This window comes from Diabrotica virgifera, chromosome 5, assembly GCF_917563875.1.
Source record: "Diabrotica virgifera virgifera chromosome 5, PGI_DIABVI_V3a".
Taxonomy (NCBI): domain Eukaryota; kingdom Metazoa; phylum Arthropoda; class Insecta; order Coleoptera; family Chrysomelidae; genus Diabrotica; species Diabrotica virgifera.
In genome coordinates this window covers 183,050,755-183,078,156 of record NC_065447.1, presented here as the reverse complement: position 1 = coordinate 183,078,156, position 27,402 = coordinate 183,050,755, and positions in this window count along the sequence as shown.

The following is a 27,402-nucleotide window of genomic DNA, read 5'->3' as shown; positions in this document are numbered from 1 at the left end:
GGAAAGTATGCTAAATGTGCAGTCACTCGAGCGCTTTGGGGACCTATTAGGTTGTGAAGAGTAGGTTCTAAAACCGAAAAAAGTTAAGTAAAGTTTTCCATTTTAGCGGGGACTTTCCATTTTTAATTTAATTTTTCATTTCCAGCTATCGTTTTTTCCGATTATAGCGCCATTTATCCATAATTCGAAATAGTGTTTTAAATAAAAGTTACTTATTTTTACGTAAGGAATCTAAATGAGCAATAAAAAAGGTGGGCTCCTATTTAAAATTTTAAAGTAACCCCCCACTCCACATCCGTGGGGTGTCGTGTTTGGTGCCATTCGATAGATTTTTCAAACATATTTAATAAGTGTATTTTTCAGTTTTTCGATCTGATGTTCATTTCGCGAAATATCGCGGGATTCGTATTTAAACTTTTAAATTTACCCCCCACCCCTCTTCGTGGGGAGTCGTGTTTGATATCATTCGATAGATTTTTGACAAATATTGATCACGTATTTTTTATTTTTTAGATCTATCGTTTCTTTCGCGAAATATTCGCTTTTTTCTTGTGAAATTTTGTGACTCACGCATTTCCTTACGCCCCGCCCAAATCGTCAGATTTTTGAAATGTTTGAACTGTTTTGCATGTACTTAACTTACCTTATCTTAATCTGACGATTTCGAGTTTTTTTAAGGATAGATTTTTTTTGGCCCCCTCTTAACGAACTCCCCTGTGTCACTAGCGTCTAGACAGCATACCAACAAATCAGGCAGATCGGTATCGATTCATACAAATCAGATTTTTCGATCGCATCGAAAAGTATCGACAATCGAATCGTATTTAATACTATTTTCTATTTTTAACTATTTCATAGATCTAACCTAACCCTCTTTTTTCAATAATTATTTTTTTATTTATGTATTTACTTGTGTTTATTTATTTAAGTCATAAATCCTAACATAATTCATTTTTTTTAGTATATTCATTCATTAATATACAATGCCTAACTTGTTGCAAAACAATACAAAGTGGTAGTAAGAGAAAATTATTGAAAAAAAGTAATTGAAACGAAACCAAAACAAAAATGATAGAAAACTAACAACTCAAAAAATGTTCTATCAAAAAACCAAAGAACAAAACAACAGTTGTAAACTATACACAAGTAGCATTAAAGATAAAAAGAAGATATTAAAAATAAAGAAGGAAGTGTTATTGAAGAAGTAAAATATATGTCACGTCAGTTTAAGAGGAATAACTTCAAAAACTACTATTAAACAAGAAAAAAGTAGATGTGGACCAATGTGGAAATAGACGATCCCGCCAGAGATGACATTAATGAAATCACGATGCAACAAAGCACCAGGGCCTTGATTTTTGACCCTTCGCTTCATTATCGAACGTATTTGCTACACATACTAAAGAGATACGAAGCGCATAATTCAATAACGAAGCGAAGATTCAAAAATCGAGGCCCCAGTAAAGATATAGCAAAGAAGTAAAAAAATGTCACAAACTGATACACAAGTAAGGCAATACCAGAGAATGTAACAATTCTAGAGGTGAAGCTCTTCTCAATATGTCCTATAAAGTGAAATCAACTATTATATGTATAAAAGAAGATGCAATACACAGAACCAAACAAGTAGTGGAAAAATCATATGATTACCAAATAGGGCTTTTCATCGAATCTCATTTGTTTCGAGCTTCTGTCATATATACAGATTATACAACATATGACAGGAGCTCGAAACAAACGAAAATCAATGAAAAGCATGTATGGGAAAAGAAGCCAAACCATGAATGGGTCAAATAGGCATATTCACTATTATACTATTTAATGTCGTGCTATAAAAGGCAATAAGATGAAGAGCCGAACAGTGTCCTCTTCTGGTGATATGGTTATAATATAGTGAAGAGGAGAGATATGATGGACAAATGTTGCAAGGGATATGTTCTGAAGAAGCAATATTTTGACTTAAAATAAATGAACATTATGAAAACAAATGAACATGAAAATAAATAACTAAAAAATAAATGGGAATTGACAAGGATATTCAAAATAAAATAATAAAAATAGGAAGTATGGAATTTCAAACATTTATTATTAAATATATATGTGTAAATTTTTGGAGTCATTTTAAGTTTTATAAGAGGAACTGTGTCCTATGCCTTTTCTAGATCAACACAGTAGATGTACAGTAAAACCTCTGTTAACCGAAACAGCTGACAGTTTCAATAATCTTGTCAATATAAAGTAAATTTTTGCAAAACGGAAACAATTCGATGTTAATTTGTCAACATTGCTTTAATACAACTAAAGAACACAATTAAATATACAATACGTTACGAAATCACCTTATATTATTTTTTAATAGCAACTTTGACCAAGAAGGATATGCAATTTGATATAAGAAGAATCCAAAAAACAAGTTTTACTATATTTCCTTATCACAGGCTTCTTTTTTTTCACCAACTTATTGTGACTAAGTGATCCGCTGTATACCTGCCTGTATTTCTTGAAGATGTACCATCATATGTATCATACTTATTTTATCTCTATTAAACCAAGTAAACAGTTATCTTAACATAATAATATGTTCTCTCTCAAAAATATGATGCATCTTATTCTAATTTCATAAATGGTATTTTGAAAGTTATTATAATAATAACTGCCTGATATGTTCGTTCAATTTCTATTGTTTTATTGTAATTTTCCTAGAAAACAGTTACTTTTTAAATAAACCTTTTTTATTTTCCTTCAAGATGTTTTTGTAGCATTCTATTTTTTTTATGAGAATGTTGTGAATAAGCCATCATGTGTTTATTTGCATGTATGATGTGTCATTTTGACCATACTTGATTCTGCATCACTAGTTGTACTCACTCAATGTCTACCAAACAATCTTCCCATGTGCAATATCGTATGCTTTTTCGAAATCACTCGGACATTTCATTTCTGTACACTGCTATATATTATTCTCTTCTAAATCGTTATACCCTCACTAAGTGATTAATATGAAAAATACAATGATTGTGCTGGGCAGGTCACAGTGGGATATCAGCCAGTAGGAAGATCAAGGAAGAGGTGGATAGATGAAGTGAGAACAGATGCTAAAGAGATATTGAGGGTGGACAACTGGAGGAGAGCCGCTAGAGACAGAGATACTTGGAGGTGGATGCTAGGGAAGGCCAGGGCCCGACTTGGGCTGTAGTGCGATAGGAGAGAGAGAAGTGATTAATATGACTCTGTTAACAGTCTTTTCTTTTTATGTTAATAAAGTTCTGAGATTAATTTTATTTTTGTTTTACTTTTTATTAAATCCTGTACTAAAATAAATTACTTAAAATAATTACATATTATCAGTGCTGTTTTTGTGACGGTACACTGTACCGGCACCTCTTGGGACAAAAAATAAAAAAAAAAACAACCAGATTATAAACAAATTCTTGAATTTTTTCCTTGCTTCAAAACGCCCTTATTGAGGCTAAATTTAAAAAGTTTTCCCGGGGGCAGACCCTCTTTATGGACCCCCCGGAACATTGCGTACCGGAACCTCTATTGTTACAAAAACAGCACTGCATATTATTACAATAAACATTTAAATCAACCTTCGTACATTTAACATAAATAATAAAGATAATAAAAAATAAAATTAATGTACCTAATGAAAAACAAATGAAAATTTGGAATTTATTTAATATAGTCATAAACACAAAATAAGACTAAATTACAAATGAAAAAATATCATTTTATCTGACACATTCTGCCATGACAATGTTTTAAACGCCATTATCACCCATTATGTTCAATTATGATAATGTGGTCAGTAATACCAAGCCTAATTTTATTTGTTAAAATACAGTTAATTCATGTTTTCCAAAAAAAAGTTACTAAAATGGTGAATGGAAGAAACTGGATATACTAATCTGATCTAATAATTGGACTATAATGTACAATAAGAGCCCTAAAATTAATATTATACATAAAAGTGTACTTGGTTTGATACTTTTTAAAGTATGTTATCATCAAATATGCACTTGCATTTTTCCTTTCTTCAGTTATTAGTACACAAATCTACTTAGTGTTTTCATTCTACCCCAATCTAAAATCCTACAAGTTTAAAAACATTATGAGATACAAATAGATTAAAAGAGACAACTGAATACCTGTTGGAAGAAATTCCACTGCTTTTATTTAGGCAATGCATTTTTACCTAAAATGCATAATCTAATGTGTTGCAACTAGTTTAAATAATGTTAGTTCTTCCATTTATTTATGTCACAACTATTTACCATACCATTAATATTAATTTAATTTAGGTTATGTTATTATTCTCCCGTTGACATAAAACTCAGAGTTACTACATTCAATTCGATCGAATCGATCGAATTTGATATCGATACCGAATCGCCTGATTTGTTGGTATGCTTTCTAGACGCAAGTCCCTGTGTCTAGAGCCAATATATGGTAGAGGTACATCTACAGTGTACCAGGTTTCTCCCATATGATAATCTAATGCGGTCGAGTTACTGCAAAAATCCCCGCTTGGGCTCCCCTATCATTTATCATTGGTTTCAATGTTGTTTCATTGTAGACTTTTTAACCTTGTACTTATCTTCTTCTTCTTGCAGTGCCCTCTACTCAATGGAGGTTGACTACTACAACCGCAAACCCTTTTCTGTCTTCAGCTGTTCGTATTAGCTGTTCAAAATTTAGTCCTCATATTATATTGTACTTATCTCCTATTTATATTTTTGATTACATATATATTTCAATACACCTGGACCGCAATTGTTTGGTGATTGTTTTGTTTTTATTGTAAAATCATTACATTAAATTAATATATAATTAAAGCTCATGTCAAAATGGCTCGACAGTGGTAGGGTAAGCAATTAAAAAATAATTTTAAAGAATGTTTTACAATGTAAAGGCTATCCGCAAAAACTGTTATGCCCATGAATCTTTCAAAAAAAATATATACCAATGTGTGATTTTAGTAGCCGAACTTTAAGTATTTGAAAATGTTGCATAAGAGATTTCGTCAATATTTTTTATAATACACTTTTTGATTAAAGCAAGCTTAAAATGTATGAACATATTAATTAGACAACCTTTTAGGCAGCATACACATTATAGCTGATAAAAAACTAAACGACAAACTCATTGCTTTGTACAATGTCTCGCTAATGCATCGATCTCGTAAAGTTTCTTAATAAATTTGTGCCTTTCAACCTTGAGTGAACCCCAATGGTCGATAAAGAAAAGGCAAGAATGGAGTCGATACAGGAGGTTCTGCACGGTAATTTACGCGTGATATAGCTCCATCTCATCAGCCCCGTCTACACACACCCGATTTATTACTAAAAGCTTAGTGTTCTCAGGTTTGTGAGCTACGAGAATGGTTGTTCGAACGACTGTTTTGCTCCAATGAATCACTTACGCACTATTTTGCTTTTTGGATTTAGGGAACAAAACATTTTATATAATCTAATTCCCGATTATATAGCTCCACACATGGCAAATTCCGAATTTATTGCTAAATACAATAAGAAAATTAAGCATTCTTAGTATAAAAACTTTTATTGGAGCACTGTGGAAAAAATACAAACATTATTTTCACTCTACCAATATTGTTGGTACCGTGTTGGTGTGAGCTTTTTGTAAGAATCATAATGTATTTAGTTTGGTTTAGTCTGAAATACTAATGTACACAATAATTATTATGAATGCTTTTACAATAAAAAAACAAAAAATCATCAAAAACATATCGACACATACCTTACACTATACAGGAGATAAGGACAATTTTTTAGTTAAAAAGTCTACAATAAAATTATATTTTAATATACAGCGGCGTTGATAAAGAAGAAACAACTAAAGTAGAAGTTGGCATACTGTTATAAAAAAAAAACAATAAAAAATACCTAGAGGAACGTAAGAGTAATATAAACGAATTGACTTAGAATGTACATAATTTATTTATTTATCGTATGGCATACAATAAGAACACATAATTATTAAAAAGCAATATAAAACGTTACATGAGTATTACAAACGAACATCTAATTGTATTAATAGAATGTAAAACATTTGCGGTCGCATTCAGGAACTCAACGAAAACTCCAGGGAACCGCCTTCGGGGGCATTCTGCAACAATGTGACGGACGGTCTGTCGTTGCGCACCACAGTCACAGTCAGCAGTAAGGATTTTCCGCATCTAGGTAAGCTGTCAGCACATCTACCGCTAGTTGTTCTTATTTTGTTTAGCGTTGTCCATGTATTGCGGGCACAGCATAGAAAACGCAACAGCAGTGACACACTAGTAGGCGGGAAAAGTTCGCGCACTATTACGGCGCAGATCGTCGGCCATTTTGTGCGTAGTACCAGACAATGTAGAAAATCGACAGTGTTGCCGATTTGTACATAATTATCAGATTTACTTAACTTTTATGACATTCTGATAATATTAAATATTTTTTAACATAATTTTATACGTATGCCTGTAAGAATTATGTCAATAATTGGGACATAACACAAAATATTGACGATGAATGGCGATTGTATTGTTAATCTTTTGCATAAATTCCAGAAATTATTCAAAAAGAATCTCTCACGAGTAATAAAGTTGGTGACATCGGCAACACTGATGAACTAACACATCACATCACCACTGAGATGTACTACGCGAAAAACGGCGACCCTGTACTTTTCAACTTCAAAGGCGGCATCAGGGAGTGTCCTTGCTGGTTTCGTTTATTATGCTGTGTTGCGGGGCAGTTCAAAGCCTCTCGGTTTCTGATGGATACAGGCTATTTGGGGTGCTTTCTGTGGTGAGTCGCCCTCCCATTATGTTCTCTAAGCGCTGATGTGGTCGAAATGTTCCTGATGTAAGGAGGTGGCCCTTAATAGTGGAGGATATATGTGGAGCGCAGTCTGTTCATTTCGATGTCAAGTTTATCATGGTGGATGAATAGTTGATGGTTAGCCACGATTGTTCAAGAGAATGGCTTCTTCGTAGTTTCGGAGGTGGAATGTGACTCAGAATGGGAAACCAACAGTTCGGTGTTGGTTTAAGTGCAACAGAGATCACTCGCATTGTCTAGTTTATTTGGGTGTCAATAATCTTCGTGTGTTTGTTATTAAGCCACACCGGATAAGCATATTTAGCCGCAGAGCACGCAAGTCCGAGATCTGATGATCTGAGTACGGGACTGAGGACCACCATGTGGTGCCACATATTTTTTGACTTATATTATTTCGCGCCTTCAGTTTTTCTGCCGTTTTTTGTAGGTGTCCTTTAAAATTTAAAGTTCTGTTAAGAGTCACTCCAAGATATTTTGGTGTTGAGTTTTGAGTGAGTTGTCTATTTTCAAAACGAACTGAGAGTTTTTTGTTGGCTTGGGCATTATTCAGATGGAAACAGCACACTTCGGTTTTCGCTGCATTTGGCCGTAGCCTCCATTTTTGCGAAAGTATTCACCCACAACGGCAAGGTTATCCATCAGTATTGTTTCTGTAGCATCCACGTTATTATGTATTGCTGCAATGGCTCAATCGTCAGCGTTTCTGCGAAGTTGTCCTAGGGAAGTCCGAAATGTATAAATTAAATAATAAGGGTGCTAAAATAGATCCTTGGGCAGTCCATTCCTGAGCTTCATTTGGACACTTTAAGTTGGGCATTGTGACCTGGAAACTTCTGTCGTTGAGCATGCTATCAATGAGTTTAGTTACTTTTTGACACAGGATGGCAGGGATTCGTTTGCAAATATAGATAGTAATGGTTGAAGAAAGAGAAATCCAGAACGAGCGCCAGCAAAATATTTTTGGTGGAGCCGTCATTCTATATTTAGAGGGTGCCATAAACACCCTTACCGGTTTCAAGCTCGATAGCTTTCATTAAAGAGTTTACATACGACTATCTCTGTACGAACTGAAACAAATCCGACAGCTAGTACCAAATTTAAACAAAATAACACGACATGAATGCCGTGGCGGCAACTGCACAAAACGAAAATTTTACTTTACTAAAACTAAAAATAATATTATAAAACTGAAATACAAGACATCTATTGTTTGCGATTTACAACGAAATTATTATTTTCTGTTAGTTTTAATCATAACTTAGTATGAGGTAATAAGTTTTCGATGGAATTTTGCCACTCTGAATAGAAAGGAAGTAAGGTGTAATTTGTAGGTCTTCCATAGTCTTCCTTTTTCAGCCTTTGGTTCGTTTGTAAGTTGTAGAAACCACGAAGCCATTTCCAGAAACTTGGTCTCAATGAAAGTTTTATTTTGAGTATTATTTTTAAGTTTATTAAACTCAAACTTTCAATTGTAAGAAGGAATGGTTTTAAATATTGAAAGGGACGTAAATGCCCCAAATTCTCTCAAGCACAACTCCTTCGTATACGAGTTTGCTCAAGTGAAGCGAGTACATTTTGCCAATGAAAAGATCATTATTTAAAAGAACGAAGAATATTTCACTTTGAGTAATTTTTAAAATCAAGGGAAGCGGTTGATTTTATACAGGCAGTAGCAGCAGTATTAAAAAATTAAAACAAGGTGAATTTTATAACAACTACACTAGTGATGGTCTTTGTATCAGTAAATGTTGCGATAAGAGGGATCTTATAACAATTTCTACAGAATATGATGCGGATATGATCGAAAAAATTTCAAGAAGTAAACAAAAAAAATAAAACCCAGACTTGTAGCAGAAAATAATAAATTTATGGGAGGCGTTGACAAAAATGACCAAATGCTTAGTTATTATGCTTGTCAACATAAAACTCTGCGGTGGTACAAGAAACTGGGAATTTGTATATTCCAAATATTGTTTATAAACTCCTACTATTTGTTCAACAAATATTCTCAAAGGAAAATGACATTGTACGATTTTCGAGTATCTGTTAATATTATTTTCTTTTCTTTATTTAAATTACCCGAAAATTAATCAAAACACGCTAGGAGTGTTCTGGGCACACAGACAGAACTTAAATGCTAGGTGCCTTGAGTGCCCTGTAGGTCCATGTCAATTTGACAGATTTCTTATCTGCATTTTAATATGTATACATAGAGTCACAAATAAAACCAAAATTCTCAAACGGTTGAATTAAAAATTGTTGGGGCACCTGTCATACCGTTAAAAATGTAACTGGCAGTGAATGGGTTAAAGTAAATGTCTAATAGTCCTGTCGCCAGGGGGGATACAACGGCCTCCTTAATTCAGATGGACTTACCCAAGATTTTTTTATATATTTTGACCCGTAGAATACGAATTTTTTGGGTAACAGTTGATCCGGATGTCGATAAGTTTGTTATAGACAAAGAACTTGAGGAATTACATAACAGCGATTTCTCGCAAATCAAAACATCATTTTGTATTTCTTGCGTCATTTTAGGCAAAAAATGATCCTACAAGTTTTTTCGCAGAATGCATAGTTTTCGAGATAACCGCGGTTGAACTTTCAAAAAATCGAAAAATTGCAATTTCTGAACCCGAATAACTTTTGATTAAAAAATAAAGTAGCAATTCTGCTTACCGCATTTGAAATTTTAAGTCAAATTATATCGGTTTTGATTATTTGCATTGCTAAAAATTAATTTTTTCATCGCTAAACAAAGCTATAAACACATAGTATTTCCCGTGCCTAATACATGCGTTTTAGCGCATGCTACGTAGAAATTGCCTCGCTTGCACTTATAGCTACTCTACCTACTCGTTCGATTTTAAATGAGAAATCATTGAAAACATCACTCACGCACTAGGTGTTTATAGCTTTGTTTAATAATAAAATAATAAATTTTTAGCAATGCAAATAATCCAAGCCGATATAATTTGACTTAAGCTTTCAAATGCGGTAAGCAGAATTGCTACTTTATTTCTTAATCAAAAGTTATTCGGGTTCAAAAATTGCAATTTCTCGATTTTTTTAAAGTTCAACCGCGGTTATCTCGAAAACTATGCATCCTACGAAAAAACTTGTTAGAACATTTTTTGCCTAGAATGACCCGAAAAATACAAAAAGATGTATTGTTTTGCGAGAAATCACTGTTATGTAATTCCTCAAGTTCTTTTTCTATAACAATCTTATCGACATCCGGATCAACTGTTACCCAAAAAATTCGTATTCTGCGGGTCAAAATATATAAAAAAAACTTGGGTAAGTCCATCTGAATTAAGGAGGCTGTTGTACCCTCCCTGGCGACAGGACTATAAATACTCATTTTAAAATTAATCAATACTCATTTACTACGTTGGAACGACCCACATACTAACCACAACAAAAATCCAGGTCCGAATTAACAAAAAAATATAAAGTATTGTCACCTTGAAACAAACACACTGTTACTGAAATTTTAAAAATCCGTATGCACATTTGAAAAGTGCACAAAAAAGTAAGTTTAATGGTTCACTTCTGTTTTTTGCTGGGACAATTTAATGACTTTAATTTTGAAATTATCTTCAAATTTTTAAAAACTTTGAGAACTCTAAAAAAAATTTAAGAGTAATGTCATTAAATTGTCTGCGCAAAAAATTGAAGCGAGCCATTAAATAACTTATTTTTGCACTTTTAAAATGTTCAAACGGATTTTAAAAATTTCAAGGGGTTCATATACAGGGTGTCGTGTCAAAACTTTATGTTTTTTTTAATCCGGACCTGTATTTTCTTGTGATTAGTAAATGGGTCGTTCTAATGTAGTAAGTAAGTATTGATTATTTTTAGAATGAGTATTCGTTCACTAACTTTAATAATTTATTATTAAGAGTTAATAATACTTGCTTTTTAATCTCAGAGTTCTTAAAAAGGTTCAATAAAATTTCAAAATTAGAGCCATTAAATTGTCTGGCCAAAAAATTTGAGCGAACCATTAAACTTAGTTTTTTGTGCTCTTTTCAAATGAAGCAAACGAATTTTGAAAATTTCAATATAGATGGTGTTGTTTCAAGGTCACAATAAATTTATAATTTTTTTGTCCGGACCTGGATTTTTCTTGTGATTAGCAGTTGGATGGTTTGGGTTCTAAATGAGACATATATGTACCAAATATCAAAAAAATATATCCAGAAAGAAATATGCAAGGTCGATAAAACACCCTGTAGCTCGGTTATAAAAATCGGTAAGGCAATAAATGTAGTATATCTAGAACCGTTTCAGTGACCTCTATTCACCGTTCAAGTATTTCCGTTTCCCAAATGAAACATCCTGTATAATATTTGAGGCTGGACCACTCTTGCCCTCATAGCTTCAATTATAAATATAACTTACGTCATGAAAAGCCAGATTGTTTTATTTTCCCTATGGAAATTATTCGTATTGATTACAAATCCAATTAACGTAAACTGTTATTCAACACCAAAATCTGAACATTGATTTTTGTACTTTAATTAGTAACAACGCTACATTCGATAGCAGCATAGCGTAGAAACTTCAAGTAGATATGAATGCATACGAATAAAAATTGGAAGTGTCTACTTTGCCGTTAATACGGCATGAAAAATGAGCATGGAGTTATGAAGTAGAATCCGAGAATCCGCTATGGTATATTTATCATTATTCTGCAATATTGCACAAATTTGATTGTCATATAGGAAAAAAAAATAAAAAAGTTATTGTGATTTAATATAAAATCTTCTTTTGTCGTCAGTTGTATCAGTTAATTTAATCATTAAATAAAACATTTTTATGGGACCAACCCACATAGACAAGGCGAAACCGGCGGATTCGTTGGAAAAAATATTCCCATGAGATTTTTTTGCATAATCATATTCGTGAGACATCCCAGAATAAGGTTCACGAAGTCGCCCACGTGAAAAGTAGTCCATTTTTTTTTCAATTTTTTTAATCAAATTGCAAAAATTAATATTTTTGGCCCGGACACATTTTTTTAGATTTTTTGGATCATTCTGGACAAAAATGGTCTCTTATAATTTTACTCTAAATTTGCTCGTTTTCGAGTTATAAGCAATTTAAAATAAAAAAAAAAAAAAACGAAAAATGGCGATATTTAAGGCTTAATAACTCGGTTAAAAGTTATTATTATGAAAGTCAAAAGGTGATCAAATAAAAGTTTAAAGCCCGCCCAACAAGATCCTGAAGAAATTTTTGTCATTATTTTATCCCTAAGCTGTTATTTTTAAGTAAAAATAATGAGCGCCATGCACGTATTAGGCGGCCGGCAATGATGAGTGCGAGAGAGATGCCATTCCGGCAGTCAATGGTTCATCTTACTCGCACTCACATTTACAGCCGCGTCAATACGATCTTACGGCTCATTAATAATTAAAAATAAAAGCTTAGTAATAAATTAATGACCCAAATTTCTTCAGGATCATGTAGTAGAGGCTTTAATCTTTGATTTGGTCACTTTCTGAATTTCATAATAATTTTTAACCAAGTTATTAAGCCTTAAAATTCGGCATTTTTCGTTTTTTTTTTAATTTTAAATTGCTTATAACTCGAAAACGAGCAATTTAAGAAAAATATTATAAGAGACCTTTTTGTTCAGAATGGTCCAAAAAACTTATGCAAGGGCCGAAAGAGTTGATTTTTGAAATTTGATTAAAAAAAATTAAAAAAAAAATTGGACCACTTTTCACGTGGGCGTCTTCTAGAACCTTATTCTGGGATGTCTCACGAACATGATTACGCAAAAAAATCTCATGGGAATATTTTTTCCAACGAACCCGCTGTTTTCGCCTTGTCTAACAATAATTGATTTTAATAAAAATTACAGTTTATAATTATTTTTTGACGTTTCGATTTTCACTCCGGGGATCGTTTTCAAAAAAAAAAAAAAGATTAACAAATAACAAATAACAAAAGTTTAAGTTTAGCCGCCAAGCGAATAATATTGGTTATAACAACTGCTCATTATTTTAAAATAATCTTTTTTTGAGAGACAGTAGTGACTTTTGAGAAAGAAGTAATTAGGTGTGGATTTTGTTTGAATAATAGTGGGTATATTATTTTTTCCACGGCAAGAGTTATATAGATTTCTTTAAAGTTTCTAAGTTATTCATCCATATTTCAAGCTTCATTTCGCTGTTATTTTGTTCTTCATGACCTATTAGTCTATGCTTTATTTTTCTTCATTTTTTTTTAAATTTTGTGAATAGTTTGCGTCGCTTGATTTTTTTTTTCATAAACTGATGCCAGTAATGTGACATTTCCTTTAGAGATTTATGTATTATATTATTTTGCTCTAATAGATTTATCGAATTGTATGATTTTATACCAGATGTTATTCTCCCTTTTCTCCATTCAGTTTTCATTGGAGTAGAACTGTCAATTGTTAAAACATTATGCTATTTAAAATTCGCGTTTTGCTTTTTTGGTAGTGAATCTAGCTATAACTCTTACATCGTTTAAATTCTAAAGATTTTTGTTAATTTTTATGTCGTTAGAATTTATTAAACGGTATTTTGAATTATTGTATTGCTTGTTTACATTCATGGTTCCACCTAGGAATTAGATGGAATTTACCGTTGACAGTGGCGTAGTATGGGGCTCCACAGGGGCCCCTTATCACAGCTTTCCGCGGGGACTTTTACCACGACTGATATGGGAAAGTGCTAAAAAAGCTTTTAACAAAAGAAGCTAAAACGCTTGTATTGAACAAAATATTGAATATAGTTATAAAGTATACAAATATAATTATTACAAATGCTCCTGTTAGCCAATGTTATGGTACCCGAACAATTTAAAAATGAACTTTTCTCCCTTTTTGGCTGTAATGGATGGAAAAAGAACTAAGAAGAAAAAAAAAGAAGAAGTCTCGTGATTGTTTTAAGAACTTGCTAAGATTGATAAGATTTGACAACGAAAATACCCGCAATAACGCAAAAAATCAGATAAGGCTGCACTCATACGTAATATCTGGACAATGCTGAATAAAAATGTGCAACAAGGCTACAAGACATCCCAATGCATAACCATAGATGAACAATTGTTTCCGTGTAGAGGATGTACAAAATTTACACAAGATACATCTTCCAAACCCACTAAACCTGATATTTTTGGTTTGTAATGAATTACACACTTTATCCCATGCAAATTCACCTTTATATTTGAAAAACAGAAATGGTTCCCGACAAGTTACCGTTGGCGAATGAACAGTTTTGGTACTGATCACGTCTTATAAAGGTTCTGGGAGAAATATTACCACAGATAACACTTTACCAGTTTTGAATTCGCTAAAAAAATAAGAGATTTCTACCTACCAATATGCAAGTAAGCAAGCAAGGAAAGAGCCGTTTTTTCCACAAATCTTGCATACAATTATGATGCTACTGTATGCTCTTATTTGCTAAAGAAAAACAAAGCAGTAGTGTTACTCTCGCCCATGCATATGAAGGGACAAGTAGCCATAAATAATTAAGTATTAGAGTAAAACTAAAGGTGGATTGATACCATGGATAAAATGCTGGATGAATAAACGCTCAAGCGTCGAACATTTAGTTGGTAATTGACCTTTTTTTATAATATGATTGACGTGAGTGGCTTAGCATCCTAAATTATATCGAGAGCACAATCCAGTCCAAAAAATAAAGGACCAACGCAAAAAGTTTTTGAAGGATCTTTCTAAAAATCTTTGTCTTGCTGTATATACTCCTTCTCAAGAATCTCACAGCATTCGTGGATCTACTCCAGTAGCCAAAATTTACCATGTTTGTAGAAACGAACGGAGAAAACAACCTTAAACCAGAAAAAGGTGTGTAGTATGTTTTCTACCTGTGTGTGACGAACATTCTTTATCTAAAACGACATGTTGTGTTGCGAAAATCCACACTAATACCATTTAAATACAAAATATATTGATTTCTTATAACACTTATTAAAAAAATGTACAAGGTACAAATGTACCTATGCCGTTGTTTTTGGGGGTAGAAACAATTTAAGCCCCTTGCTGGGAACTGCATAAAGATTTTTTTGTTACATTTGGTTCACATAATCTACTGGATAATTGTAGAGCTGTCACAAAAGTTCAAGTCTCTATCTCTATAACAAAAAAAGTTATCACAATTTCAAACCTCAAAAGTTATAATAATTGTATAACCCATGCCGCCCGACGAAGGTTAAGGAAAATATTCATCATGAATTACCGGCAGCTGAAGTAGTAGTCACTACAGTAACCGTATTCTCGTATGCATGATATTGTGATGATGAGTAGAAACAAAATCATCGAAACGTAAATTCGAATGTCTCAAAGCATACAATAAGAGTTGGATTTGAATGTTCATTATAGCATATGCTAATACTGCACGAGTAATCTCCATTGCCTTTCGAATTCAAGAAAGATATATCACAATAAAGGTAACGAACAACGAACTAAATAAAATATAATAAAATCTAAGTGAAAAACATTATGAAATTTATAAGTCAAATTTTTATTTCTAACAAGATTTTATAACAAAAAGGCAATACTGTAATGTGATCTGTTCCTACAAAAAATAATAATTTTTAATGATTTTTCAAAGATAAATAGAGTTTAGTATTAAATTAGTTGGATTTTTGGATTTCAGTGTTCCTGGAACACTGAACTATTATAGTCGAGAAACAAGTGCCAAAGAGAGTTTATATGCTAATTATTTAGTCATACAACGAGAAGCCTATTGAGAGGTAAACACTAATTTTACATATAGTTCTTCCCCTCTAACTTTTCCCATGAGTCACGATTCATTTTGAAACAAGTTAAATAAAAAAATAAAGAGAAACGTATGTCGATGTGCAGTATCGTTGATACGTAAGTACGCTCAGAGTGCCAGTGGTAATAATTAGAAAATGGATATTATCACGTGACCGTATACAGAGAGGGGCTAAATTATGGAATAAATTCGTTTTCTCTAAAATTGACGATTTGGGAGAAAAATCCCGAAACATACGCCAAGTTCTTGGCGTATATTTCATACTAGTGACGTCATCCATCGGAGCGTGATGACGTATTCGATGATTTTTTTTAAATAGGAATATGTATGTTCAATTCTCTATTCAGTAATATAAACATTAATATCGTTATTTATACAGGGCGGCCAAAATAATAATTTTTGAATTAAATTAATTGACGCAAAAACAAGAATGTGTGTAATTTATTTAACTCGAAATACATTGTATTGCTCTCAGTAAATAGAAAAAAATGTTTGTTTCACAAATAAACATTTGTTTTCGCTTATATTAAATCACAAACCGCCTCCCTCCTACCTATTAACAGTTTTAACATTTAATTTAAGCGAAAAGCAGTGTTTATTTGCCAAATAAACATTTTTTTCTCTTGTCTGACAGCAATATAATGTATTTTGAGTTAAATAAATTGCATACATTCTTCTTTTTGTGTCAATTAATTTAATTAAAACATTATTTTTTGGCCACCCTGTATAAATAACGATATTAATGTTTATATTACTGAATAAATAATTAAATACCCTTTCAAATGCGCTATCACACGACCCCTATTCCCATTTTAAAAATCATCGATTACGTCATCACCCTCAGATGTATGTCACTAGTATGAAATATATGCCAAAAAATTGTAATTTAAAAATAAAAATCATGTTTCGGGATTTTTCTCCAAAGTCGTCCATTTTAGAGAAAATAAGTTTATTTCACAATTTAGCCCCTCTCTGTATTATAACGTTATTTATTGAAGTATTTAATCTTCATTCACTATTGAGGAAATTGATGTCTAATAATAATTTTATTTATTAAAAAATGTGGTTATATTAATATGTAGGTAAAAATTGATGTGATAATAAGTGGTAATAATTAGGAAATGGCTATATTATCCTGACAGAGTTTTATAAAGTTATTTTATTGAAATGTTTAATAATTTTCCAATATTGAGGAGATTGAAGGACTCAATATTAAACATAAAGATAAGACCTATGAAGCTAAATATAGAAAAGTAATAAATAAATTAAAAAACGTTCACAACAAAAAAGTTAATATTGTTATAATTTAATATTACCTAAGGTTGAGAAATAGAAAAGTATTGAGTGAATTACATAAATAAATTATTAATATTTTTAATGTTATATCGTACCTTTTGGAAAACAGTGATACAAGTGCAAATTTATCACAAATTGAGTTATCAACACAACGATTTTACTAATACTCGTCTTTGTCTGGGGAGCCAAAAGTCAGTATTGCAACTCTTTCTATATCTAGCTGAAATATTATATTAATTTTTTATAAATATAAAACCATATAAACTTTATTAATAAATAAGTAAATTATAAAACTAAATATCCAATAAATGCACATAAAGCAATAAACTGTCACTGCCATTGAAACTTATAACCGTCAAAATGCATAAGCTGTCAAAGACATTTCGTATTGTTTGTCCTTGTTTAACTTATTGTGATTTCTATGGAGAAACGGCTTAATTTTGCGATACTAGTTTCTGTGCGTAAAAAAGAGACCTAGTATAAAAAGAAATTCGTGAATAATTTTATGCATGTGAAAAGCGGAATTTTTCATCGCCGCCGGTTCATCGCTGCCGTTTCGACGCCGCCGATTCATCGCCAGTCCATTTCATCGCCGTCCGTTTCATCGCCAGTTAGCCAGTTGATTTTGTATTATGGGAGATAACTCGACACGACGTTAAATTCAGTTCAAAACTTATGTCAATTAGACAGATAAAAAATATTATTATATTTACTGTTCTACTTCTACTTCCCCTAAATTTTACACTAAATAGTAAGTACTAAATTTGTAGCGTTAATTGGCCTTTGTAGAAATAATATGTTCAAAATGTAGTTTTAGGTTGGGTTAGGTTAGGTCATTTCCTAGAATTTATATTTAATATTAAAAATAAGTTATAAACGAAACTGTCGAAAATTGGTCGGAAATTCGGAAATAAATCAGTTAGCGATTAACTGACTGGCGATGAATCGGCTGGCGATGAATCGGCCGGCGATGAATTGGCGGCGATGAACTGGCGGCGATGAAACGTCCTAGACCCTGGGAAGAGATAGCGTGGAAGAACTATATGAGTATCTATTTAAAGTACCATAATAACAATACAATATTTTTGGATTTATAAATTGGCTTGCTACATGATAGCAGCAAGCCCAAGCAAGATGATTAAGAAATAATATATAATCTGTTAACATGGAGGAAAAAATCAGCAAAAACAATATAAATGGCACTATACCACAACAAAATGTTTTACAACAAAACTCTTCAAAAAATCAACTCATTTATTATCTTACAAAACAAGCTATAGTTTTTTTGTACATCAAACTGTTATTTTCCTGCACGTCTCATTTAGCGCAGTATCAACTTGATTGGTGTGTGCAGATCTGCCTTAAATGGGGCACGCATATTCAGCAGTTGAGAAAGACAGTGCATGTGCCGTTGTTTTTAAGACGCCAGGACATGCACCCGATTTACTTCCCGTTAGCTGTCTCAATAATATGCTGTTCTTAGTTGTTACTTTCAACAAATTGAAACGGATTGAGTAAAACAAAAATACTGAAATGATTGCTGTTCTTCAGTAGGTAGGTGGGTATTAATAATAAAAGACCTACGCATTTTTAAAAGCTTTACTGGCATCAACTTGCAAACATTAGGATTGGCCGGTACTTCGGAAGAACTTTAAATACGAAGAGGAGTAATGCAGGGCTGCATTTTGTCCCCACTAATTTAACATCTATTCTGAGTTTGTTTGCAATAAAGCACTGGATAATGTTGTATCAAAATGAATGGCGTCAATATTAATAATTTGAGATACGCGGATGGCACGGTGTTAATAACGAGCAATTACGAAGAACTTCAACATCTGATTAATACAATTACAACAGCGTGTGATGGATATGGACTCAAGCTAAACACCGCAAAGACCAAGGTGATGGTTCTGAGTAAAACGCCAATACATCCGGAAGTAGTAACAGCTTAGAGTAAACAAGTGGAGAAAACTAACAGGATCAGATACCTTATTTTTAATCTAGAATGAGAATTGGGACATGAGGATAGAAACTAGAATACGTATACAGAAGATGAAAATAAATTAGAATGCGTATAGAGAAAAAGAAGCAAGAAGTTAGATCTAAGAGTTAGGTGGCTAGGTGCTACGTTTCTTGACTTTGTTTTATGGAATAGAAGCTTGGACCTTGAATGCGGCATCAATGAAAAAACTAGAATCATTCGAGCTGTAGGTGTACAGAAGAATTCTGAAAATGTCCTGGACAGAACACATCATAAATAAAGATGTTCTGAGAAAGACGAATAAAGAAATGGAAATCTTAAATACCATCAAAACAAGAAAATTAGAATATCTGTGACATATTACACGTGGAGACATATTTGATTATGCAGGGAAAGATTCAAGGAAAAATATGCATAGGGAGAGGCAGAATATCGTGCTTGCACAACCTGAGAGAATGGTGCGGATGTACAGTAAATGAAATTTTAGAGCAGCCGTCTATAAAATCCGAATAGCTATGATGATTGCCGACCTCCGTCGTGGAGATGGCACTTAACGAAGAAGAGAGAGAAGGCCAGAGCTGCATTCTTTAAGATAAAGAAACTTTTATATGGAAACAATATTACTTTGAATCTGAAAATTAGATTAGTGAGATGTTATGAACATATTCTCTATTCTTTTGTACGGCATCGAAGGTTGGACTTTAATATTGGCATTTCTTAATAAACTGGAAGAAGCTTTTTAAATCTGGCTGTCTCGGAGAATCCTACGAATAAGTTGAGTGGATAGAGTTCGTAACGAAGTTGTTTTGCATTGGATGGGAAACGCCACGGAAGTAGTCAGAACAGTTAAAAATCGGAAATTTGAATATTTTAGCCACATTATGCGACATCCAGGGAGGTATACAGGGTGTCCCGAAAAGATTGGTCATAAATTATACCACACATTCTGGGGTCAAAAATAGTTCAATTGAACCTAACTTACCTTAGAACACATGTGCTCATAAAAAAAGTTTCAGCCGTTTGAAGTTACAAAATGAAAAAGGATTTTTTTCAATATATCGAAAACTATTGGAGTTTTTTTATTGAAAATGGACATGTATATTTCTTATGGCAGGAACATCTTAAAATAAAATTATAGTGAAATTTGTCCACCCCATAAAAATTTTATGGGGGTTTTGTTCCCTGAAACCCCCAAACTTTTGTTTACGTTGCAGTTAATCCATTATTGTGGTACCATTAGTTAAACCCAACGTTTTTAAACTTTTTTACCTCCTAGTATTTTTTCGATAAGCTAATTTTTATATATAATTTATAATATGTTTACATAAAAATTGTATGGGGGTTTTGTTCTTTTAAACCCCCCAAATGTTCGTGTACGTTCCGATTAAACTAGTATTGTGGTACTATTAGTTAAACACAGTGTTTTTAAAATTTTACGGCCTCTTAGTCTTTTTGAAGTTATACTTCTTTAGGCGCGATTGAGATTGAGGGTGAATTTATATTGATCTGCGCGCATGCGCACACCGACATTATGGTATTAGTCGTTACACGGGCTCTGATTGGGTGTTGAAATGATCTGTCAATAATAAATAATTTTCCAATATGAAGGTAAACAAATGTATAATATATTAGTTTTATTGTTGTGAGGACAGAAACAAAAAAGTTTATAATTGTAGTGACATTTAAATAGTTTTTAAAAGCAACAGGTACGTAATAATAATTGTAAATGTATCATAGGTACCTACCTATTTGAACCTACCAAAATACATAGTATGTAATACTTTTATTTACATAATTAGATTACCATCAAAATTTCTATCAATGTTCACCTAATATATTGTTTTCTTACTCTATGTTTTGTTGTATTTTTTCAATTCTAAATCATTTCAATTCAAAATTAAAATAATTTAATTTAATTCAAAAATGTCAAAAGCTTAATCCGTTTAGTTAGTCGATCTTCGCACAGAATGACACATTGTCTCCGTGGCGAGGCGTTTAAGGCGAATGAACCCCAATATACCAACCGCGCTGATAGCTGGTTCGAATCCCAATAAAAACTTTAATTTTTTTATTTTTTTTATACATTTTATGATTGTAAATATATTTATTATATAATTTTATTTTCAGAAAATACGTATTTAGTTAAAAAATTTTCCGATAATTAATGTTCAGAAATCATTTGTGACATTTTTGATGTGTTTGTGTGTGTTTTATTCTTTTATTATTTTAATTTTTGGCACTGTTTTAATAAAAATGTTTGAGAAGTAGTAAGTATAAATTAGTTTAATATTTAAATAAAATAAAAATAAAAAGTACATTAATTTCGTTTAAATCATATAATAGAAGTATAACTTCTTACGTGCGTACAAAGTACACACACATTCTTTTTTGATAAGTCACCTTTTATCGAGATGTGGCTTCTTTTTCAAAATATACCTAAAAATGTAAATAATAAATAAATTTTCAGATCACTAACAGGTCTCTATAATCGTACTTAACCATATTTTTCTACAACCGTGTTAAAAATGCAATTTTTAGCACTCCATGCGTGCGTTAAAAAAGCTACTTTAAGGCACTAGTGCTTTAAAATATTTTTTTGCACGATTGATCATTTTTTACTGTTTACCGTGACAGATTTTACGTCAGTAGGTGACATTTACTAGCAACTCGACGGTAAGTAATCCAACTCGACGGTAAGTACTCCAACTCGACGGTAAGTAATTCACTTACCGTCGAGTTAAAAAATCTCTTAATTTTAATTTATTTTTTGAAAGAATAAAGAAAACTAACGAATTATTTATTAATATTGAAACTTATGGTACAATTTGTTAAATTATTTAATGAAATCCCACTTGTTTGGGCTGTGGTTTCACTTCTAACAGAAACTCCTGCAGAATCGCATACATTAGTAGTATCCAACATTTTTTCTCTTCAAATACGCGATCAAAGTTGAAAACTTGGAAATATCAATGCCATCATAAAGAAAATCGGTGGGTTTAATCATTGAATATTCTGCCCAGAGGCTTCCAGGAGCTTTCAACTGCATATGTCTTTAAACGAAATATGCCAATAGAGTCTTTTCTTCGATTCTTAAATTCTTGCCTTCGCACCATTTTTTAAAACTTTGGTAGGTATTTTGATAACGGATTTTGGATTTTTCGGGAATAATTGCGGAACACCCTTCTTCCCAAACCCGTTCAATTTCTTCAAATTCACTTTCGCTCATATTTTAATTTATAATAATCAAAATTGTACTTAAAATTATTGACAACTAAATAAAAACTCAATTCTCCATTGTTGTTATGCACCCTAGTTACTATCTAACAACCAAAGTATCTATCTTGATAAAATGAATGAAACTATTCAATATGACGAAAAGGTTTAATTTTATTATTTATAATGGTATCAATCGTGCAAAAAACGTAATAAGCATGTCGAACGTTAAGGGTAACCGATCTCAGACAATAATTGGAGTCGTCGCCCCGCTCCTCCTCCAAACAATTGTCTTCGATCGGTATAAAACCCTTACCGTTCTCCATACTTAATATACTATTAAGGCACTGCAGTTCGTATTGACCGTATAGACAATTTTGATGTAATGTCAAAAAAATATAAAAATGGAATGTCAGTCAAATTCAAGTAAAATTTTTGTAGATATTGTCTGTAATTACGTTTGTAGAAAAAATATTGTATGATATGCGTGTTAAAAAGTACATTTTTAAGGCACTCATGTGAATTGCAGAACTCGCTATCGCTCATTCTGCAAACTTTCACATGCGTGCCTTAAACGTGTACTTTTAACACTTATATCATAAATAATTATTAAATGTGGTGGATTCGAAAAATATTCAAAATATCTCAATAAATACGGGCTTGTCGAAAAAGTACTAACAGGAAAAAAGTTTTAAAAATATTGTGTTTAACTAATGGTGTCACAATAATAATTTAATTGGAACGTACACAAAAGTTTGGATTGTTTAAGGGAACAAAACCCCCATAAAATTTTTATGGGGTGCACAAATTTCACTTTAATTTTTTTTAAGATGTAGCTGCCATAAAAATGTCGCATGTCGATTTTCAATAAAAAATCTCTAAGAGTTTTCGGTATATGAAAAAAAAAATCGATTTTCATTTTGTAACTTCAAAGGGCTGTAACTTTTTTTGTGTGCACTATTGTATATAGGTAAGTGGGGTTCAATCAACCTATTTTTGACTCCAGAATCTGTGGTATAATTTATGACCAATCTTTTCGGGACACCCTGTATAATATACTCCATTTAATAATAAAAGGCAAGGTAGACAAAAGAAGACGGCCAGGTCGAAGAAGAACGTCGTGGCTTAAAAATCTGAGAAAATGGTTTAACTTATCCTCTATATCCCTTTTCCGAGCTGTCATCAACAAAATTACTGTAGCCAATTTGATACCAAACGCCCGCGAATCGAGCACATTGGAAGCTGTTTGGGAGTGAAAATATGAAGGGCTGGTTTGGAGGCTTCTGTACCAAGGTTACTTTGCATTTTTCGATATTAATGGTTATTATCTCTATACCGTTTACATTCGTTGTTTCCACATAATATGAGGCTATGGTTTGAGTTTTCACCGCGCTCCCATGCCTATTGCGTGGTATTTCTGCAGTCAGTTTCATACCTGAGAATTTTGATCTCCCTACAGTTAGGTCTCTATGGGTTTCCTAGATGCACAATACCTCACATTTCGTGTTGTTGCAGAATTCTGATAAGATGTCTTCTTTGACTGTAGTGATGCTTACAATATTAATGCTCGTTATTGTCACTGTTGGCACTGAGAAGTAACGTTGTGGCTTGATGTTTGCCATCTGATTTGATTTGGTCCGGTGTTGGAAAGATTAGTCCTCTACTATAGTTTGTTTTTAAACCAAGAGAAGTGATTCAAATTTACCGCGCTATAATGTTTGTTTGTAATTGGTCCAACCCCAGGCAAGTTTACTCCACTGTTATAAAATTTTGACACTAATAACATTTATCAAGTTTTGACACTTTTGGCATTTCATAGGTTAATTCAGTTATATCGGCAATTTTTTGTGTTTTCTGTGTTATTTCTTTAATTTTTAGATATTTAGTATGATTTGATATAAAAAGCAGTTGTTTTTAGAACTCTTCAACGACATATTAATATAATACCGGGTGTCCGCACTTATATTTTCCACCATTTTAACTGCCGAAAACTTCTAAACGGCTCAAGATAGAAATATGCGGTTTCCGCTGTAATGTTTTTTCTATGTAAATGTTTTGTCTGAATTGATTGAATTTTTTATATCGCTTTCAAATACGAAAACAAAAATGGCGGATTTTTGAAAAAAACGTTGTTGACTTTTTTTAATGGAACACCCAGTATATTTTTTTGCAAATTGAAAGAAAGGGCATTCACCTATCCAGCGATATAAAGTTTTTCAAAATCGGTTGTCAAATCACTGAGTAATTAATTTTTAAAATGAGAGGTGCAACGTGGATGTCACATACCTAAATAACATAACTAAGCAAATTGATATTATGTTATGTGATTTCCACATTGCATCTCTCATTTTAAAAATTAATTGCTCACTCATTTGACAACCGATTTTAAAAATTTTTATATCGCTGGATAGGTAAATGACCATTTTTTCAAGTAACAAAAAAATATAATGGGTGTTTTAATAAAAAAAGTCAACAATGTTTTTTTTTTTTCAAAAATCCGCCATTTTTTATTTAAAAGCGATATAAAAAATGGGAATTTACCTAAAAACTTGAAAAAACAGTACCTATCCATCGGTATAAAAATTTTTAAAATCGGTTGTGAAATGACTGAGCAATTAATTTTTAAAATGAGAGATGCAATGTGGAAATCACATAACATAATTTATCAATTTGCTTAGTTATGTTATTTAGGTATGTGATATCCATGTTGCACCTCTCATTTTAAAAATTAATTACTCAGTGATTTGACAACCGATTTTGAAAAACTTTATATGGCTGGATAGGTAAATGACCTTTCTTTCAATTTACAAAAAAATATACTGGGTGTTCCATTAAAAAAAGCCAACAACGTTTTTTTAAAAAATCCGCCATTTTTGTTTTCGTATTTGAAAGCGATATAAGAAATTCAATCCATTCAGACAAAACTTTTACTAAAATAAAACATTTCAGCGAAAACCGCATATTTCTATCTTGAGCCGTTTAGAAGTTATAGGCAGTTAAATTGGGGGAAAATATAAGTGGACACCCGGTATAATATTTATGGATTACCGTTGAGGGCCGACATGATCAACCAAAAAAAAAAGATGTATTCGGTGATATTTCTAGTGACTTTTTCCCGGGGACGCCGTCAATTTTATTTACTCTTTTGTATTTGATGTAGAACTATTGATCTCGTTGAGTCTCCTTCCTTGTCCCCTTAAAAGTTAAAGGTATAATATTTATTTTAAGAGATGCTCTTTATGTTACTTATAATGGTATTTATATTTACTTTCACAAAATATATCGAACCTAAAAGCATGGTATTCAATATTGTAACAGGCTATTATCAAAGGTTTTTTTTTATTACTGATAGGCTATTGATTATGTACTTTAGAAACGAACTAAAACGTTAACGTGGTTTTATTATTTCATATGGTCAATGGACCTCCAAATATCAAAAAAACCGCTGAGTGCTACCAATTAAAGGGTGCGTTTTTAGGAAGGGGTGAATTAGTTTCTAGATACAGGGTGAATTAGGGTGAGTTCTATGCACTTTTGTTACAAACACGTCTACAAAAAATTTGTTCGAGATTAATTTACTATCAAAGTATCTCCTTTTAAAGTCAAAAATATTTTTTTTACAAAAATATATTAAAAAATAATAACAAAAAACTTCCATCCTTCCTATTTAAAATGATGTTTAGTAGAAGTCTCTAGGATTTATAGCTTATGGAATATGATTTTTTAAAGTTAGCCGATTAGAGCACTTTTGGGCCTTTTCCCCATTATTTCGCAAAAATTGTTCGGCAACTTTTTTCTACGCATTTCTAGGTATATGCATTGATACATTTAGTAGGAAGAGAAGTCAACTACAATTAAAATGGTCTATTGTATAAGGTAGTAGGACGATTTTTAAGCAAGTCATTGTTTTTCAAAATTTTATACTTTTAACGAATTTTGACTTTTTTACGCTTATTTTTAAAAAATTTTATTATAACTTTTTATTGTATATTAAGGTATATACATTGTCAAATAAAAAAGATAGCTTATTTTCTTTACTTAAAAAATTCTAGGAGTATTTTTAACCCGGGAGTAGTCTTCTCACTTCTGTAACGTCGATAGTCGCGTGTGAGATTCTATCTCAAAATACGAATTTATTTTGTACTATTTTTATCTACTTTTTATACTGAAAATATATATTTCTAAAAATTTTATTAAAAAAACCTGTGTTAACGGCCACCTGCCAACATAGGCCACCTGTCCTAACGGCCAGTTTAAGAATTTCCCAAACCAATTATATGTAGACTACAAAAACCTGCAATAACGTCCACCTTTCTATATCGGCTAATAGTTCTTTCATTTTTAGTGGCCGTTACTGACAAATTTTACTGTACATATTACGAAAAAGGATGAAATGTGATATTCTATCTAACGGCGCGACTACTCGCGGGTTAAAGCTAATTGGCCCTCCCCAAAGCCATAAATTCCACAAAAAGAAGAAGAAGAAGAAGAAGAAAAAAATTCCTACGCATTACTACACCCTTTCTTGAGGCACTTACGCAATTTTTTCAAAATTGCAAAATTTTTCATGAAGTTATCGCGAAAAAGGATAAAAATTGAGATTCTATCTCACCGCGCGACTACTCGCGGGTTAAACAAGATATCCGTAGGATATCCACGGGTATCCGTAATTTGAAAAACATTTTGAATTTTTTTTTAATAATTAGAAGAATATTATTGCATATTGACACATAATTTTTAATTCTAAATAACTTTTCTTGATAACACTTTTCCATATTGTGAAATATAAATGTACTTTATTCTTGAGCGAAATTTATGTTTATAGTCGATTCGCTAATCTGAGACACAACGGTCTATACTACAATCACAATAGAGATGCACTATATAGAAATAAACCAACCAAAACACGTTGAAAGTTCTGAGCACAACTTTCAAATCATAATTTGGGAGTGCTCCTTTATGCTTGTTTATTTCTAGTGCATCTTTATTGTGATTGTAGTGTAGACAGTTGTGTCTCAGATTAGCGAATCTACTATATTAACATACCTCGTATACTCTTGATAAAATTTAACATTTGATGATCACATCTCAGGTACTAGGGTATGCAGAGCATTTTGTGAAGTATAATTTTTTTCATAAAATTAATAATAACAAGCTGAAAATGCGAGCATTATCGTAACGAAAACTTTGTATACTTACGTATTTTAATTCATAATATGGCAAATTTCTATTATGAAAAGTAGTTTAGTAATAAAGTAATAATTATATTTTAATGTGC